Source organism: Oryctolagus cuniculus, chromosome 15 (genome assembly GCF_051225735.1).
Source record: "Oryctolagus cuniculus isolate XC-2025 breed Fujian yellow rabbit chromosome 15, ASM5122573v1, whole genome shotgun sequence".
Classification (NCBI taxonomy): Eukaryota; Metazoa; Chordata; class Mammalia; order Lagomorpha; family Leporidae; genus Oryctolagus; species Oryctolagus cuniculus.
In genome coordinates, this window is record NC_142881.1 from 74,609,072 (window position 1) to 74,628,824 (window position 19,753).

The window sequence follows — 19,753 nt, forward strand, 5'->3', positions numbered from 1 at the left end:
TGGTCCAGTGAAATAGCTTTTCCCTTGAAGGGAAAGATGTCTTGAGGCAGGCTTGCTAGACAGTGAGCTAGCATGATACTGAGAGACACTAGAAGCTTTATTCCCAAGCTTGCCATACAAATACCACAAAATCCAGAAGGCTAGAAATAGGGGAAGGAGCAGAGTGGGGGGTGAGACAGGCAAGGTAGCCAGGGCTGATGTGGTGTCCATACAATCATCTTTCCACCCATCTACCCATCCATCCACCCATCCGTTCCTCCACCACCTGTTCAACCATCCATTCAGTTATCCACCCCCCAGTCTACCCATCCAGCCATCCACCCAACCACCCAACCATTCATACACCCATCCAATCTTCATTGAATGTGCCAAGTACTAGCCTTAGAGTTGGGAGCAAAGGGGTAAACAAGACAGGCATGATTTTGCTCCTATGCAGCTTACATCTAGCAGAGGGAGAAACACATTAATTTTGTCACCTCCATGGGTGTGGTCCTCCTTAGTGTGGTCAGGGAAGGCTTCCACAGAGTGACAGCAGTGAGCAGAGGGATCAGCTATTCAGGGTCTGGGAAGTGGATTCCAGCATGAAGGAGCCAGTGCAAGGCTGGGAATGAATGGAGCAGGCAACAGAGAGAGGAAATAAATGGCCAGAAGGCAGGAGCAGGGACTGAGGTGGGGAGCATCCACACAGCCCCTGACCTGAATTCCCCTCTAAGAGAGGTGAAGCTGGAAGATGCTGTGACCTCACTGCAGTGAGCTGATCTCTGTGGCTGTTTGTGGAGCATGGAATATGAGATGTGGTGAAAGAAGAAGGAGACCAGGGTAGATGGGCTTGGAGAAGGAGACGCTGGTGCCTGCACTGCAGTTTAACCTTGTCCAGGTTCTTGTTATTGAAGTGCTGCCTGGGTCAGTAAGGTGGAGCCTGCAGGAGCATGTGGCTGGGATGGAGAGACTGCTTACAGGTGGGGAGAACCGAGCCTCCCCAAGCTGTGATGGTGAGAATGGGGAGGAAGGAATGGGTTGAAATGATGAACCTGGGGAAAAGGATTCAAAAGCTGCCCCTAAGGAGGATCTGAGCTGCTCAGGGAGTCTCCCTTTCTGTTGCACAGCCCAGGTGGAGGCAGGGCTAGGCTCTTCCCACAGCTGCTGTCACCCCTGTTCACCTGCCCAGTGCAGAGTGTGCTCCAGGAATGTGTGGGGAGACTGGGTCAGCTCTGTGTGACCAGCAGTGCTATGTGCTGCTCCAGGCCTCTCCTGCACCTGGCAGAGGTGAGAAAACTCCCCTCACATGGGCTCCTGGGCATCTCCGGTGGTGGTGGTGGCATCTGGGGGTGTTGAGGACCCTGCGGGTGGTTTCAAAAGGAAGAAAGAAGCCAGCCATTTTCAAAGACACTCCAGTCCAGAGCTGGGCTCCCCCAGGCTTAAAGAATGGGTCAGGCATCTTCATCCAAGTCTCTGTCTCCCTAGTCCCTGCTCTTCCAGTGCTTCAACCCCACTTAGGGGCTGGGGCCAAGCTTTTGATTCAGATTCACAATACATAGGAAGCCTTGAGAATGGAGGGCAAAGCCCAGGGGGCTCTTTTACTCAGCTTCCTGGGTAACTCAAGGCTTCACACCCTGGCCTTCTGTCAGGAATATTTTCCCATCCCAAAGCATGTGGAAAGGAGCTTAGTGCCTTGGTATTTCCCCAGGAATGGAAATGCAAGGACATGGGAGCAGGAGGGACCCAGGTAAGGTCTCCTTTGTTCTAATATGTAACAAGGAAAATGTAACTGTGTTTCCATGTTCTAGTCTCTGAGTAATTACATACCATGTTATATTCTCCAAGATTAAAGGGTGACTTCACATCTGTGTCCAAGATGAATTACTACACCTTGAAAGCTGTGTAGGCTGTTATGAGGGGAGCAGTTGCACAGGGAGCACGAGGCTTGGAAGGCACAGCAAACCCAACAAGGCAGGAGGCACAGCTTTAAAACCAATTTATGAAGACAAGGAGGGTTTGAGGATGGGATACGGGACACAGTCCTGGAGCACAGAAATCCCAAGAAGGGAGATTTTTAGGAAAATTTAGGTTGGAAGCTCTTCTCTTATAGGTAGGACTGTCAACAGCCCTAATCCTCCACTCCTGTGTAGCAGCCAAGAGAAGGTGTTCTGTCTCAGATATCTGCAGAGTGCTTTGGAAGGAAGTTCCAGTAATTGCATGCATCTGTCTCTAACAAATGGAAAATGGAAATAGCTCAAGAAATAGACTCACACTTGCCGGAGTTAGCGCTTGCAAGGCTAAACTCGAAGCAATTTTAGACACGGAGGATGAAGACTCTCAGCAGGAAGCATATCGACTGCTGGTGGAGGAGAGCAACTCAGGAGAGACTGGTTAGAAGGGTGTGGGTTGCACTCATGTGTTCAGCAAGATGTATTCTTGAGGTTCAGGCCTGATAGGTGGGTACAAATCCAGGCATCATCACACTCATTTGACCAGTAAGGAATCCAATGTCCAGAGAAGCTAGTCACTCATCCTCAACCTAGAGAATTGAGCCAGTGTCTGGACAAGTCCACATCTCCCTGACCATTGGTGAATGGTGGCCAGGGGAGAGGTAGACCAGACAGCTGAAGAAGAAGAGAGAACATGGCTGCAGTAGGCACACTCTTTGGCCTCCCTGGCACACTCTTCTGCCACTACCATGGCTTTCAGCCTTTCTCAAACCATGTTCCTTAATTGATTATTGTATTTCCAGTATTCCATGAAATGTTAAGAAATGTTCTCCAAGGAGGACTTGGTGCTTAAGGAAATTTGGGATAAGAAAATGATCCTTTATGGAGGACCTTGCCGCCTTTTAATAGGCGTGTTCATCTACATGGTAAAGAGGAGATAAGACTGCTGCTTCCCAAATTGATTTGGTCTTGATGGCCTCTGTTTCTGTAGCTATAGCTATAGCTATATCCATGTATCAGGCTCCTTTATTTAGTGAACTGTATGAAGCTACTTCAGAAAGTTTGTAGAAGGAGCAGGTGATGTGGCTTAGCTGGAGACACCCACATCCCATGCTGGAGTGCTGGTTTGAGTCCCAGCTGCTCCACTTCTAATTTGACTCCATGTAATGCACCTGTGAAAGCAGCAAATGATAGCTCACGTACTTGAGTCCTTTGCCACGGACATGGGAGACGTGGATGGAGTTCTGAGATGCTGGCTTCGGCCTGGCTGTGGTGGCCACATCAGTGAAAAAAAGATGGAAGATCTGCCTGTCATTCTACTTCACAAATAAAGTTTGTGGAAAATGAATTTAAATGGTAGGTCTGTTATGGCACAGAAAACTGAAATTCATGCTTGACAGGCAGAGTGGACAGTGAGAGAGAGAGACAGAAAGAAAGGTCTTCCTTTGCCGTTGGTTCACCCTCCATTGGCCACTGTGGACGGTGTGCTGTGGCCGGTGCACTGCACTGACCCAATGGCAGGAGCCAGGTACTTATCCTGGTCTCCCATGGGGTGCAGGGTTCAAGTACTTGGGCCATCCTCCACTGCACTCCCTGGCCACAGCAGAGAGCTGGCCTGGAAGAGGGCCAACCGGGACAGAATCCTGTGCCCTGACCGGGACTAGAACCTGGTGTGCCAGTGCCGCAGGTGGAGGATTAGCCTAGTGAGCTGCTGCACCGGCCATGCTCAACTTCCAATCCAGCTCTCTGCTATGGCCTGGGAAAACAGCAGAGGAAGATGGCCCAAGTGCTTGGGCCCCTGCACCCAATGGGAGACCTGGAAGAAGCTCCTGGCTCCTGGCTTTGGATTGGTGCAGCTCCAGCTGTTCCAGCCAACTGGGGAGTAAACCAGTGGATGGAAGACCTCTCTCTCTCTCTCTCTCTCTCTCTCTCTCTCTCTTTCTTCCTGACTCTCCTTCTCTCTGTTTTTAACTCTGCTTTTCAAATAAATAAATCTTTAAGAAAAGTTTTATTTTAGTGCAAAGATTTGTCTTTGAATTACATTTTCTTCAGTTTTAAAAAATCATTTGAAAGACATACACACACACACACACACACACACACACACATCTTCCATCCACTGTTTCACCTTCCCAAATGCCTGCAATGGCCAGGACTGGGTCAGGGTGAAGGGTGAAGCCAGGAGCATAGAACCCAATCCAGGTCTCTCCAGTGGGTGGCAGGGACCCAATTACTTGGGCTTTAACCTGTTGCCTCCCAGGGGGCAAATTAGCCAGAAACTGGATTGGAAGCTGAGGTAGGACTTAGTCCCAGGCACTCCGATACAGGATGTGGGCATCCCAAGTGGCGATTCAACCCCTGTGCCGAATGTGCACCCCTTTCACAAACTTATTGAAGTATCCTCATATATGTAGTTCATTCTATGCAGTAGTTTTCCTTCCTTTTACTTTTCTTGAAAATGCTCTTTATTACGAGAGCGTCTATGCAGCTGGCCATTCAGAACTTTGTTGTGGTGTATGCAAAGGGAGAGGGCAGGGGCAACACAGATTCAGCTCCATGAGCAGCAGGTGCACAGCTGGGAGAAAGAAATGACAAGGCTGGTAGCAGCCCAGACAAGGGGCATAGGACAATGCAGACTAGGAGACAGGAGGCTTGCAGAGATGCAGAGAAAAAGTAGGCAGGGCAAAGAGGGGAGAAGGTGGGTCCACGGCACTCAGCCCTTACTTCCTTGTCCAGGACCCCTGTGTGAGCTGCTTCTCCCTGCTGGAGCCACGCAGGCTGTTTCCCAGGAAGTGTGCTGACAGACAAGCAGGGTCTTTGCAGCTAGATTTGTGTTCAAATCATGCACTCCGATTCCTGGCTTGTGATGTGAGTAGATTGCTTCACCTCTCATCTCAATTGCCTGAGAGGTTCAAGGAAGAATGCATCTAAGCACAGTGCCTGGGTCCTTACTGGAGAGACTCAGAGTGCTGCCCTGAGCTCGTTCCTTTGGGTGTAAGTTCAGAGTCCTTTTTGACGGTCATACACTCTGCCTCGCTTGTCTCTCTGTCTTCCACCATCTGGGCTCATCTTCCCATCACTCGTTTGGGCTCTGGGCTGTTGGAACATGGAGGATTCTGGATAAGCACCTTCCTGGGCTCTGGTGCTCTGAGAGCTGATTGCTCCTGGCCTGGAGTTTGCACTTGAAGTTGGAAGCTGGGTGAAAGGAGAGGCTGTCCATGCCTTAAGTGCCCTGTGGCTCCCTTGCAGGTTGGTGGAGGGCTGTGATAGTTCTGCTGAGGACTGAAGGCTGCTGGTCCTGGTTGATCTGTTTTGCTTTGCTATGTTATATTCTGCCAAACAGATTGAAAGAGAAATCTTATTATATATTTTTTAATTTTTTTTTTTTACAAAAGATTTACTTATTTGAAAGGCAGTTACAGGGAGAGAGGGAGAGACGGAAAGATCATCCACCTACTGTTTCACTCCCCAAGTGGTCACACAGCTGGTGCTGGGCCAGGCTGAAGCCAGGAGCCAGGAATTCCATCTGGGTCTCCCACATGGGTAGCAGAGACCCAAGCACTTTGAGTATCTTTTGCTGCTTTCCCAGGTGTGTTAGCAAGGAGCTGGATTGGAAAGGGAGCAGCTTGGAGTCAACCAGCACTCATATGGGGTGCTGGCATTGCAGGCATTGCACTGGCTTAGTCCAGTGCGCTACATGGCAGACCCCTGAAGGAGAGCTTTTTTTAAAAAAGCTTTTATTTAATAAATATAAATTTAATAGGTACAACTTTCGTAATACAGCAGTTCTTCCCCCATACCCACCTTCCCACCCCCACTCCCATCCCACCTCCTACTCCCTCTCCCAGACCATTTTTCATTAAGATTCATTTGTAATTGTCTTTATATAGAGAAGATTAACTCTACACTAAGTGAAGATTTTAACAGTTTGCACCCACAGACACACAAAGTATAAAGCATTGCTTGAAGACAAGTTTTATCATTAATTCTCATAGTACAACACATTAAGGACAGAAGTCCTACATTGGGGAGCAAGTGCACAGTGACTCCTGATGTTGATTTAACCATTGACAATCTTATTTATGACGTCAGTGATCACTCAAGGCTCTTGTCATGAGCTGCCAAGGCTATGGAAGCTTTTGAGTCCACAAACTCCATCAGTATTTAGACAGGGCAATAAGCAAAGTGGAAGTTCTCTCCTTCCCTGAAGGAGAAATTTTAACTCCCATGTGATGGCTGCATTGGCAGCATGGCATCAGGGAATTTTTAAATGATGTGTTTTTTTCCCCAATTGAGCCTATTTGTTACATATTGTCTTTTAAAACTGAGTCAAAACTTTATGGGCAGTTTTACAAGACTTGTAATATACTTGTGCAGGTTTAGCAAGAAGTGCTTGCTAGAATGTAAATTCCCCATTGGCGGGTTAAAAGGAAACAACTTCATTGTATACTTTTTTCCTGCCAGTGTGTTATATTATGTTCTGTGTCAGTTAGATCAGAGCCAAAAGGAGGTGGAAGGTCTGAAACTGTTGTGGTCAGCCCTTGGAATTTTGGAATTTTGGACAGATGACCTGAGTTTATCTGAATGAATAATGGATTATTTGGGAGTGTGCTAAGGTGCTAACTTTGGAGGCAAATGTGTTTTTAAAAAAGACATTGGAAGAGTAAATTTGAAAGATTTATTATTTTCCCTTGAATTTATAGATGTAATCCATGCTCACCGTAAAACCTGAAGTGCAGAAAAGGAGCATGGAACAAAATTAAATTAGGATGTATTTTCTTATTTGCTAAGCCAGTCTCTGTTTCTCCTCTCATAAGCCAGCAGGTGAGTGGACTGCACACTGGGGCTGCCTTCACCTTCTCTAGCATGCCTTGGAGACTCACCCACTACATAATCTGCTGCCCGGTACTGTGTCACTGTTTCACCCTGGAGTGAGCCACTGATGATTGCACCTGTCCCTTGCTGCTGCACCATCTGTTGGTAGATATTTAGGTTGCTGCTACTGGTTCTGGTATTATGGATAATGCCTGTGATGGATGTGATTGACAAGCATCTCATGCACTCCTCTAAGTAGTTTCTTACAATGCTTCCTGGAGCATGTGGCCTGATGAGACACCCAGGGTCGATGGCTCAGAGCGGCTCCTGGATAGGCAGCCTGGGTCTGCATCCTCTGCCAAGACGGATGGCCCTCCTGCTGTGCCTCACTAACCTGGGTCCAAGGCCACTCCAAGCAAGGCAAAAACAAAAACATCCACGGTCCATCTACTGTGCAAACCACACCGCCTCATTGGTGTGCTGTGCTCCATTATTTTGATTTCATAGGAGCTGAACTATTCCTTTATGTTGTGCTTGCATTTCATTCATTTTCTTAAAAGTTGGCTTCTTGTGCCCTTTGCCAGGCTGTCTGCTGGAGAACCCACTACAATGCAAAGTGCCTGCTCATGTATGAGATAAGAGAATCCTTAGAAAGTTTGCGTGTGTGTGTGTGTGTAGCAGGTGTGATGCTGTGGCACTGTGGTGTTGTGGGTTAAGCTAGCTCCAGTGTCACCAGCATCCCATAGGAGTGCTGGTTCAGGTCCCAGCTTCTGATCCAGCTCCCTGCTAATGCACCTGGGAAAGCAGTGGAAGATGGCCCAAATGCTTGAGCCCCTGCCACCCACACGGGAGCCCTGGTTGGAATTCCTGGCTCCTGGCTTCAGCCTGACCTGCCCCCTTGCCCTGTGGCCATTTGGGGAATGAAGCAGCTGATGGCAGACCTATCTGTAACTCTGCCTTTCACATAAAAAATAAATAAATCTTTTTTTAAAGAGAAAGTTTGTGGAAAAATGGGATGAAAAGGTAAATTTATTTGGCTGCAAAATATGTTGAAATTTATGCAGTTTCTTTATAAATATGCATTTTCCATGAACTTTTCAAAAGCTGCTTGTATACACAAATTTAAAAATTTCCTTGCACCAAAATAAACTTATCTTTTGATTCTATTTTCCACAAACTCTTTGAGTATCCTTGTATATTTCATTTGCTGTTTATTTTTCTATTTCACCAGTACTCTCAGTTTTGTTTAGGGTATTTATAGATGTTCAGAAGCTTAAAAATCCGGGGTAGTAAAACTAACCAGACTTCTCCTGATCCTTTGGTCCTTTATTCCTATGTTTACAATGATCTGCTTTACTCTGAGGTCACAGAGCTATTTGTTAGCAGGCCCTGGGCCTGGTCACCTGTGGGGCCCGGGAGTACTCAGCCTCCACAGGTGCTGTTGGAGAAAAGCCTTGTTTCCTGGGGACAAGCAAAGGTGACTGTGGAAAAGTTTAGTTCCCTAAAGAAACTGCCTCCACCAAGAAGCAGTCTGCCTGGGCTCTTGTAGCAGGGGTTAGGGGAGTATCCAGGACTTAGTGAGCAGTGCACAGGCCCTTTTTGTGCAAGCATTACCCATTGATTGTCATTCACAGCTCCAGGCTGGCTGGTGTCTCCCAGCTTTCTGTGCCTTTAGAGGTCTGGGTCCTGCTGAGTCCAAAGTTGCAAGATCAGCTTTCCTGGAACAGCCCCTGAAGAGCCAGCTCCCTGCAGGGAAACTGGGGCAGGTCCCCTGCTCCTGTCCCTGTGCCCCCAGCCCCTTGTCTAAACCCTACACTCTGGGCTATAGACTCACTCTGTCTTCTTAGATTTAGCTCATAAATGCTTTGCAATTTATTTTAGTGTGTGGAATTAGGTAGAGATCTAATTTATTATTTTTAAGTGTTCAAGCAATTATCCCAGCATGATTTATTAAATAAAGCTCTTATGCACTGAACCCCAATGCCTCTCTTACTATATAAGTAGTATTACAAATACATTGGTTATTTTCTGAGTTTCTCCATTTTTTGCCTTCCTTAATGCCTTTTAATTCTTCATTACTGCCACGTTTATGTGATCAGAAATACATATTATTCTCTTCTTTTTAAAAGTAGAAATTTTTCTTCCTCAATTTTTATGAGGAAATACATTTGTTTTGGTGAGCTCCTCAAAAATTTCATTGCTATTTTATTTTATTAATAGGCAAAATAGTTTTGTACTTAATTTTCCATGTATGGTTATGATACAGCTTTTTGTTTTTCAAGCTTTATTTTTACAGAACATTAAGTAATTTTCTTCACATAATTTTGTCACATATTAATTGAATGTTAAGTGTTTTACATTATATTTGTTGTTATGAATGATTTTCACCCATATTAAATTATCAATGTTTTTCTATTGTATAAAAATTGGATGGTTTATGCCTATTTATTTTGTAATTATCATCTTGTTGAGCTCTCTTGCTGTATTTTTGAAGATTTATTTATTTGAAAGGCAGAGTTACAGAGGGAGAGAAAGAGAGAGAGGAGAATCTTCCATCCACTGGTTCACTCCTCAAATTGCCAAAATGGCCATAGCTGGGATTGGGCCAGGCCAAAGCCAGGAGCTTCATCCTGGTATCCCACATAGATACAGGGACCCAAGCACTTGGGCCATCTTTGGCTGCTTTCCCAGGTGTATTAGCAGGGAATTGGATCAGAAGTGGAGCAGCGGGGACTTGAACCAGCTCCCATATGGGATGCTGGGGTTGTAGGTGGCAGCTTAACCCATTATGACCCCTCTTAGTGGTTTGGATAGCTATTTTGGTTGATCTTTGAACATAGTAAATATTGAAGCTAGTATTATGGTACAGCAGGTTAAGCCACTGCTTATGATGCCAGCATCCCATATTGGAGCACCAGTTAGAGTCCTAGCCACTCTGCTTCTGCTCCAGCTCCCTGCTAATGCACCTGGGAAAGCAGCAGAAGATGATCCCGGTGCTTGGGCCGCTGTATCCACATGGGAGACCTGATGGAGCTCCTGGCTCCTGACTTCAGCCTGGCCGAGCCCTGGCCATTGCAGACATTTGGGGAATAAACTAGTGGATGGAAGATCTCCCTCTCTGTAACTCTGCCTTCCAAATAAATAAATAAAATCTTTAAAAATACATATGCTTTAGTTTTACTGAGATTTTTTTTCCCCTAGCTGTGAATAGGATGTTGATTTTATCAAACATTTTTCCTGCTTCTGTTCAGGGAATAATATAGTTTTTCTTTTTATAACTTATTGATATGCCACAGTATTTTCATTGACTCACAAATAGTAAACATCCTTTTTTGGCATAGATCTTTATTTACATAGCCCCCTTGTATCTTTAGTTGACTGTATAATAGATTCAATTTTACAAATCATTTCATTTGTATTTCCAGCTATTTTATGGGGTTTCTTTGTTTTGTGCTCCTTTCTCAGCTTTGTAACGGACAAATTTTTAAAAAAGATTTATTTGAAAGGCAGAGTTACAGAGACACTCAGAGAGAGAGAGAGAATCTTCCATCCACTGGTTCACTCCTCAAATGGCTGCAACATCCAAGGCTGGGCCAGGCCACAGATAGGAAACAGGAGCTTCATCTAGGTCTCCCATATGGGTGCCAGGGGCCCAAGCACTTGGGGGCATCTTCTGCTGCCTTCCCCAGGCACATTAGCAGGAAGCTGGATCACAAGTGGAGCAGCCAGGATATAAACTAGAGCCCATAAGGATGCTGGTATCGCAGGCAGTGGCCTAATCCTCCATGCCACAACACCAGCCCAGAAGAATTTTTCTTAAGAGATTTGAAGGCAGGGTTTAGCCTGATGCAGCAGATTAAGTGATGTTTCAGAGACCTGCATCCCACATTCTAGCACTGTTTCAAGCTCTGGCTACTCCTCTTTTATCCAGCTCCCTGATAATACATCTGAAAAAACAACAGAAGATGGCCCAAGTACTTGGGCCTCTGTACCCATGTGGGAGACCCTGATGGAGTTCCTGTCTCCTGGCTTTGGCCTGGCCCAGCCCTAGCTGTTATGGCCATTTGGGGAATAAGCCAGTAGATGGAAGGTATTCTCAGTCTGTCTCTCTCTCTTTCTCTGTCTTTCTGTGTGTATGTCCCTCTGCCCTTCAAAATACAATAAATGTTTAAAAAGAAGGGAGTGGCCGGCGCCGTGGCTCAATAGGCTAATCCTCCACCTTGCGGCGCCGGCACACCGGGTTCTAGTCCCGGTCAGGGCGCCGGATTCTGTCCCGGTTGCCCCTCTTCCAGGCCAGCTCTCTGCTATGGCCAGGGAGTGCAGTGGAGGATGGCCCAGGTGCTTGGGCCCTGCACCCCATGGGAGACCAGGAAAAGCACCTGGATCCTGGCTCCTGCCATCGGATCAGCGCGGTGCGCCAGCTGCAGTGGCGGCCATTGGAGAGTGAACCAACGGCAAAGGAAGACCTTTCTCTCTCTGTCTCTCTCTCTCACTGTCCACTCTGCCTGTCAAAAATAAAAAAAAAAAAAAGAAGTGAGTGGCTGGCGCCGCGGCTCACTAGGCTAATCCTCTGCCTAGCCGCACCGGCACATCGGGTTCTAGTCCCGGTTGCCCCTCTTCCAGGCCAGCTCTCTGCTATGGCCAGGGAGTGCAGTGGAGGATGGCCCAAGTGCTTGGGCCCTGCACCCCATGGGAGACCAGGAAAAGCACCTGGCTCCTGGCTCCTGCCATCGGATCAGCGCAGTGCACCAGCCGTGGCGGCCATTGGAGGGTGAACCAACGGCAAAGGAAGACCTTTCTCTCTGTCTCTCTCTCACTGTCCACTCTGCCTGTCAAAAAAAAAAAAAAAAAAAAAAAAAAAAAAAAAAAAGAAGGGAGTTACTGGGAAAATGATTAATATCCAAGATCTTAAGTGAACTTAAATTTTTAGCAATATTTTCACATTTTTTCCCTGTATGTTAATGTTGTCAAATTTTCTCACTTAATCTTGGATCAGTGTTGTTCATTTATGCCTTTATATTTCTAAGTACGTATACATGGACTTTTAAAAAATGTAATTCTCTATTAAAAAACCCTCTGCCTCTCATTCTCTGTCTTCTCTATTTTTAAAGTTGTGCAGGTGTGCTCGCTTTCTCTGCTTGTATTTCCTATCTTACATTTTCACTTCTGTGTGGAATTTTCCAGGCAGGAGGGTTGACACATCTTCACCCTGCCTTTATCAGCTTCTAGCCTGTTGTGATGCATCACGGTTTACCTGCTCCCGGCTAGGTTGATGTGAAGATAATGTTCTGGCTTTAACAAAACTCATTCCTCCCAAATGGAAAAGAGGATTATAAAGATTCTTGCAAAACGATCAGAGATAGAAGATGATCCTAATGAGGTGAGCACTAGTACACAAAGCAAAGCAGGAGAGCGATGCTTCTCTCAGCCCCAGGTGGGTCTTCCCTACTCGGGCCTGGGAAGCAGAAGGTGCCGGGTGCACCTGCTGCCCTTGGAATGCTGCCTGCAGGCAGCAAAGCCTCAGGACAGCAGGGCCTCGCAGGCCTGAGCCATCAGGCCCCCAAGATAAGTGTTTGTCACTTTCTCAGCCATGTCTAAGCCCCATGAGCTTTATCGCAAATCTATTAGACTACATAAACCATTCTGAGATTTTGTTTTGTATAGTGAAAAACCAAACCCCACCCATCATAAGGGACATTTATTTTTCCTTTCATGGCAACAGTCTTTGAATTTATACAGAAAACCCTATCTTGACAGAGTAAAAGGGCATTTCTTTGTCAACAAAATGTATTTGAAGGCAGGTAAGATCTGTCGTATATTTGAAGAAACAAGTTTCAGAACAGATTCTTTGATAGGGAAGGTTTGCTCCGTCGTTGGATGGAAGATGGGTGTTTCCGAGGTGTTTCCTTTTAGACCAGGATAGACAGCAATTCACTGCCCAGTGCACTGTGTGTGTGTAAGAGTACGTGCACACGTGCATGTGTGTGTGTGTGTGCTTGAACACATACGCGTTCACATGGGTGTGCATATATGTGCGTGTGTGTGCACACATGTGTATATGCATATGCACGAGTGTGCGTGTGTGTACATGTGTGTGTGTGCATGAAAGCTGAGCCACTCTAATGCACTAGAGAAGATGGTCTGTCAGCAGCCCATCACTTCTTTAATAGTGATTTTTAAAACCCTGCTGTTTCATGGGGTGCAAGGCAGGAAACTGCATCAGTGCAGCCACAGAGGGAACAGGGGCTGCTGGGGGAGTAAAAGGGAGCAGGAGTAGTCAGGGGTTGTGCCAAGTGTGAACGTCTTCCATTATCTCTTCTCAGGTTAGGACACACCCCAACTAAGGTGGGTCCTGAAGGGCCATTGGCAGCAGTTAGAAAGCCGATGGGATCTTCTGCCCCTGGTAGAGAGCAGGGGGTTGCCCCTCCTGGAAGACAGCCAGGTGTCTCCAGCAAGGGTTTCAAAGATTCCTCAGATTCAGAGAGATGCATTGTTTTCCCGTACAGAAGGGTGGTCCAGGGCCAGTGAAGTGGTGTAGCGGGCTAAGCCCCAGCCTGCAACACAGAGGCACAGGGTTGAATCCTGCCTGCTCCACTTCTGAGCCACCTTCCAGCTAACATGCCTGGGAAAGCGGCAAAAATGTCCCAAGTGCTTGGGCCCCTATACCCATGTGGGAGGCCTGGATGGAGTTCCAGGCTCCTGACTTCAGCCTGGCCCAGCCCTGGCTGTTGTGCCATTTGGGTAGTGACCCAATGGCTGGAAGATCTCTTTATGTCTCTCCCTGTCTGTAGGTTGCCTTTCAAATAAATAAATTAGATAAATAAGTAAATAAATATATATATATTTTTAAAGTAAGATAACCCAAAATTGATGACTTCCTTTCATCCAAGCAGGTATTTTTAAAGAAACAAACACATTTAATCTGTCTCTTTAAGGCAAAGATAATCATTTAACAAGTGAGAAACTGCTTTCTGACAAAAGGCTGTGCTAAGGAAAAGTGCATTTTGAAAACAGATGTCTGAAATGTTTCATTGTTACATGATTTTCCTACTGAAAACAATATATGCCTCCTAAAATATTTCTCGCATATGCCTACCCTCCCCCAAACCTTAGAAAAACAAAAAAAGTCTTAACTCATTTTAAAAACTGTTTCAAAGAACATTGTTGTCAACAGTCCATCACTTCTTTAATAGTGATTTTTAAAACCCTGCTGTTCCATGGGGTGCAAGGCAGGAAACTGCATCAGTGCAGCCACATTGAGCTTCTTTAGCTTACAAAAAAATCAAAACACATTACCTTCCAATTACTTATCAATTGCTGATTGACAACTGGGATATGGAAATTTGCTAACAGAATTTCAGCACAAAAGCCTTTGCGTGGTGAGCTCTGAATGTGCACCCAGCCACACGTCTCTCCCCTGCGTGCGGGCTGCAGGGGTTGCTGGGATCTTGCTGTATACAAAGAGGCACTAAAGCTAAATTCTGACCTCTCCCGAGGTTGGACCTGGCTTTCAGAGTGGTGTCATGGGATTTGTAAACTGCAGTACAGAACTGGGCCTCACTGCTGTCTCATGGCTGTTCTCTCCAAAAGGCAAGGTCAGGGACAAGTGACCCAGGCAGGGAGGGGTCTGAGCTTGGCCTTCTGTTGTCTTTCCTTGGCCCTCCTCCTGGCTGTTCCTTGGACAGTTTGAAGACTAGGACTTGAGAGCTTCATTTCTTTAATTTTCCTATTTTGTCTTTTACAGACGTTAAGTGGTGCAGAATATAGCAGAATGTAATGTCGCATTTTTGAAAGTCCCTTTTATTCCCAACAGATTTTGCTTCATTCTATTTGAGGCTATGTTATTTGGTGTATAAACTTTTTTCCTGAATATTAGCGTGTCCTGGTAGAATGTACTGCCACCAAAGGCAGGATAATCGTCTTCGTTCAGGTTAACCATTTGTGTTGCCTCAGAATGTACATTGATGGCAATCTAGCAGGTTGGGAATTTGTTTGGATTTATGTTGGTGTAGAAATAGAAGCATCACACCTCTGATCCTGCTGGCTGGGGGACCTTGGGCCAGTCCTAGCCTTTCTGTGTTACTTTGTTGTACAGTTTTGAAAACAGCTTGAAACTACACTTTCAAGGCAGAGAGCAAGTGGTCTTCTTGGTTTAGGATGGTAATTTAGTGATTTATACTTGTCAGGTTCATTCAACCTAATTTTTTTCATTTTGTTTTTGCTTTGCCAAAAGTCTTACCACTCCTATTTCTTTGCTACATGTACTGTCTTATTTGATTCTCTCTTTCCCTTGTCATGATTTATAGATTCAAAACACTTTTTGAATTCTACAACTGAAAGGATTTAATTGAAAATGCCTCATTGGGAGGTAGGCCTTGTGGTGCGGCTGGTTTGGCTGCTCCATGGGAGGCCTGCATCTCATATGGTAGTGCCTGGGATCCAATCTGACCTCCACTTTCCTTCTGGCTTCCTGCTAATATGAGTAGGGGAGCCACGGAGGATGGTCCAAATACTTGAGTCCTGGCTCCTGGCTTTGTCCTGGCCCAGCTCTGTTACAGGCATTTAGGGAGTGAGCCAATAAATGGAAATCAATCTCCCTCTCTCTCTTTCTTCTGCTCTCTCTGTCTCTTCTCTGTCACTTTAACTAAATAAACAAAAACTTAAAAAAAATCTTTACTATAGTTTCCTTTAATCATCAGCATGAAAATTTAAATATAAGAAAAGAACACACATTTACTTTCCCTTAAGTTTCATATTCAAAAGTTATTTTATGATATCATGTTTTATTAAGTTTTACCTCCTTTTTTTTCAAGATTTATTTATTTATTTATTTGAAAGACAGAGTTACAGAGAAGCAGAGGCAGAGAGAGAGAGAGAGAGAAAGAGAGAGAGAGGAGGGTCTTCTATCCACTGATTCACTCCTGAATTGGCTGCAATGGCTGGAGGTTAGCTATCTGAAGCCAGGAGCCAGGAGCTTCTTCTAGATCTCCATGCAGGTGCAGGGGCCCAAGGACTTGGGCCATCTTCCACTACTTTCCCAGGCCATAGCAGAGGGATAGCTGAATCAGAAGAGGGGCAGCCAGGTCTCAAACCTGTGCCCATATGGGATGCTGGCACTGCAGGCAGCAGCTTTACCCTCTACACCATAGCACCAGCCCCCATCCTGTTTAATAATAGATTTTGGTGTTTCTTGGAACCATATTTACAACAATTTTTTGAAGATTTACTTATTTGAAAGGGTGAGAGAGAGAGCAAGCTCCCTTCTGCAGGGTCATTCCCCAAATGGCTGCAAAGTCAGGAATGAGCCTGGCTGAAGCCAGGAGACAGGAGCACCATTGGGTCTCCCATGTGGTCTGCAGGGACCCAAACATTTAAGCCATCTTCTGCTGTCTTCTTAGGTGCCCTGGCAGGGTGCTGGATCAGAAGCAGAGCTGCCAGGACTCAAAGCAGCACTCTGATATGGGATGGTGACATCACCAGTGGTGACTTGTCCCACAGCGCCGCAACTCTGAGCTCTACAACAAATATTTAGACCAATCTGTACTTACAGAATCTCATTATTCACTACCAGATTTCCTGGTTTCCTTTGTCTCTGGATCAGCTGAAGTGCATTTAAGTCTGGTGTTCTGCCAGGGAGACACTGGTCATCCAGGGAAAATCTGAATCTCCCCCCACTCCCATCCCCATCCCATGCCACTTGTCCCCCGATTCATGCTTACGGGATTCTCTTTATTCTTGTTAACATTTAGACTTGCCAGAAGAGAGTCCCTTGTCACTCCTTTTCATGAATATTGTTTGCCTGTTGGAGAGCACTCTGTCTCTCTGATGACTGCTTATCTGCCCTGTGCCCCCACCCCTCAGGTGCAGTGCCCCCAACCCTGTGCCCTTCATTCCACAGCATCAGCAGTTGCTGTGTGTTTATAGCTTTGTTCTTCTCAGCATTGAGAGACAAGCTCTTGAGCTTTTCTTCCTCTTCACTGATTTTCTCCTCTGCAATTTGTTAACACTTTTCTTCTCTTAACCAGGTCCCTGTCCCTGTGTCTCTTGGTTTGCAGACCCTGTGTTTCTCTTAATTTAAATGAGAAGCTGAAGCCTGTAGTTAAAATATTTTTTTCTGCTATTCTTGAAGTAACACCTTGACAGTAGAGACTCTGTTTCTGAGCACCCGGGACTCCATCTTGAGAAAGCACCCCCAGTGTGATATTCTGGGCTGAAACTATGATCTAAAACTGTGATCTAAAACTATGCTCTAAAATATGCTGTTCTAAAACTATGATCTAAAACTAGACAATAACAGTACTCAGGCAATAACCGTTCACTGCATCCCACTTGGCAGAGCATAGAAACTCCCTAGTATGATTGCTTAAGCTTAAAACAGATAAGCTGCACCTGGATTACTGTAATTTGTCTGTTGTCAAGGTTGTAATTGATACTTCCCAAAGGCCTTAGGTCAGCTTGACCCTAGTAACCATGTATTCCCCCTCCCCCAACCTTGTGGTTTTTGCCTTTATAAACCCTGTTTCTTTGAGCTTTGGAGTCAAGAGTTCTTTAGGGCATAATCTTGGGCAATAAAGGACTCCAAAGTTTATCAGTGTGTGGTGCTCCTCTGTTTGCAATCGCTCAGGCGTGACAACCTGCACACCGCTGCTTCCTTCTCTTTGGGTGGCCATGTTTCTTGCTTGCCTCTCTTCAGAAGCTGAGGCTCTAGGTGCTCCTTCCTTCCCCACCCCGGAAGCCATGCTCATCATCTGCTGGATCCTTTAAGCCCATCTCACGTCTATTGCTGCCGTCTTGTAGCACAGGTGGACAGTTGAACACCAGACCCACTGAGACCTCTGGCTTACATGGCTGGGAATCAGCATTGCTGGATTCAGTTGCATGGGGAAAGGAAGCCTGCTGCTCCTTGTCTCAGTGTGACTGCCCCTCCAGCCAGCAAGCCAACACAGGGTGCAGTGAGGTGTGTGGGAGAGGGCTTCGTCCTTTCTCTGGCTGGTGGACAGTCTCTGCCCATCAGGAAGATGGCCTGAGTTATCTCACTCCCTGCATCTTTAGGAATGGCTAGTAAACAGGTGGAGGAGAGCCTCAGACATCTGGAGCTGCCTGTTGGCGTAATTCATTCAGCATTGCAGAGAGGAATGGTAAGCATTGCAAGAGCCTAACACAGCTGCCTCAGGGGAGAGCTTGCAAAGAGCCTCCTAGTGCCATGTGGAAGCTGTAGTTACTTAGGCACTGACTCAGGTAATAACCAGGAAAAAATGAAGTTGAATTTCTACCTCTCTTTAAACCAAAAAAAAAATTCTCCATATATTGAGTACTAAAATCTTTCACAAATGAAAAAATAAAAGAACCAAAAGTAAACATGAAGACACCTTTTTAATCTTAACGTAGAAAAGGCATTTGAAAGGATCTCGCAGAATCCAGCAGTCTTAAAGAGAAAAGATGGATAAATTGGCTGATAAAATAAAATGATTTTTTCATGGCTAAAAGGTACCATTAACAAGGTATCTTGGTCTATTTGTTGTTACTATTAAAAAATTCCTGAAGCTGAGAAATGTATAATGAGAAGTTTTTTGGCTCGTCATGTTGGAAGCTGAAAGGGCAGGATCAGGTGGCCCCATCTGTTCAGCTTCTGGTGTGGGGCTCACGGCAGATGGCATCAGAGTGGTGGCAGCAGGTGCAGAAGAGAGACCAGGCCAGCTGGGAAGACTGAGGGATTCAAGGCCCTGGCTTGCTCTCCATAACAAGTCACTCTCTGGGGAACTAACCAGGTGCCACCAGAACTACATTCCTCACTTCCACAGGTGAGGCCCCCAGTGATGTGATGACCTTGCACCTGGACTCCCATAGCATGAAATTTCTACTGCCTGGCAGTGCAATCCCACTGGAGAGGAACTTCCAGCATGCGAACGCTTTTTGTAAAACATTATTTATTTGAAAGGCAGAATGACAGAGAGGAAGAGATAGAGATGTTCTAACTGCTGTTTCATGCTCCAAACAGCTGTAAACAGCAGGGGCCCAGAACTCCATTTTGGTTTCCTATGCGGGTGGAAAGAGCCCAAGGATTTGGGCTATCTTCCATTGCTTTCTCAGGCACGTTAACAGGGAGCTGGATCTGAAGTAGAGCAGCCAGGACTTGAACCAGGCACTTTGCTAGGGGATGTGTGTTTCCCAAGTGGTGACATAAGTACTGTGCCCAAAGCCTGCTCCATTCACTCTACCTTGGAAGTTTCCTTTATGGGAATTTGTCCTAGGCGTATCCCCATGAAAAGCATAACATCATTTACTACAGCTCTGATTACTCTAGTAAAAGAATGCAAGCTATGTAAAAGTTCATCCATTGGGATCTTATCAATAAAATACAGTAAAGAAAATAATACACAGACATACCAGAGTCACTTCTTTTATTTTTTAAAGATTTACTTATTTGGAGGCAGAGTTATAGAGAGGGAGAGACAGAGAAAGAAAGGTCTTCCATCTGTTGGTTCACTGCATGGTCGAAACAGTTGGAACTGTGCTGATCCAAAGCCAGGAACCAGGAGCTTCTTCCCAGTCTCCCATGTGGGTGCAAGGGCCCAAGGTCTTGGGCCATCTTCTACTGCTTTCCCAGGCCATAGCAGAGAGCTGGATCAGAAGTGGAGTAGTCAGCACTTGAACCATATGAGATGCCAGCTCCGCAGGTGGAAGCTTAGCTTACTGAGCCACAGTGCTGGCCCCCATGGAATCATTTAAAAAATGAGAGGCAGTCTACCCACACAGAGAGAAAACACTCTCATGCCATATTAAGTGGAAAAGCAAGGAGTGGTGCAGTGTACACAGAAGGAGGGCTGCACAACCAGGTCACTGTGCATCTACAGCCACCTCTGGAGGGAGCAGCAAGAAACTGGAGACTGTGGCTTCAAATTTTTATTTTCACTTTTTTTTAAAAGATATATTTATTTATTTGAAAGGCAGAGTTAGGGATAGAGAGATTTATCTGCTAGCTCACAGGTGGTGGCTTAAACTGCTATGCC

The 19,753-nt window shown here is 45.8% G+C and overlaps 1 long non-coding RNA gene across 1 annotated transcript in view; it reads left to right on the plus strand.

Annotated features, from left to right (window-relative positions):
• Positions 1-1,053: 1,053 nt before the first annotated feature.
• The window catches only part of LOC149122072 (uncharacterized), a 33,304-nt gene continuing 14,604 nt past the window's right edge, over positions 1,054-19,753 (plus strand). The window contains exon 1 of the long non-coding RNA XR_016221718.1: positions 1,054-1,266. This is a non-coding gene — a long non-coding RNA (uncharacterized LOC149122072). The remainder of the gene's footprint in view (positions 1,267-19,753) is intronic.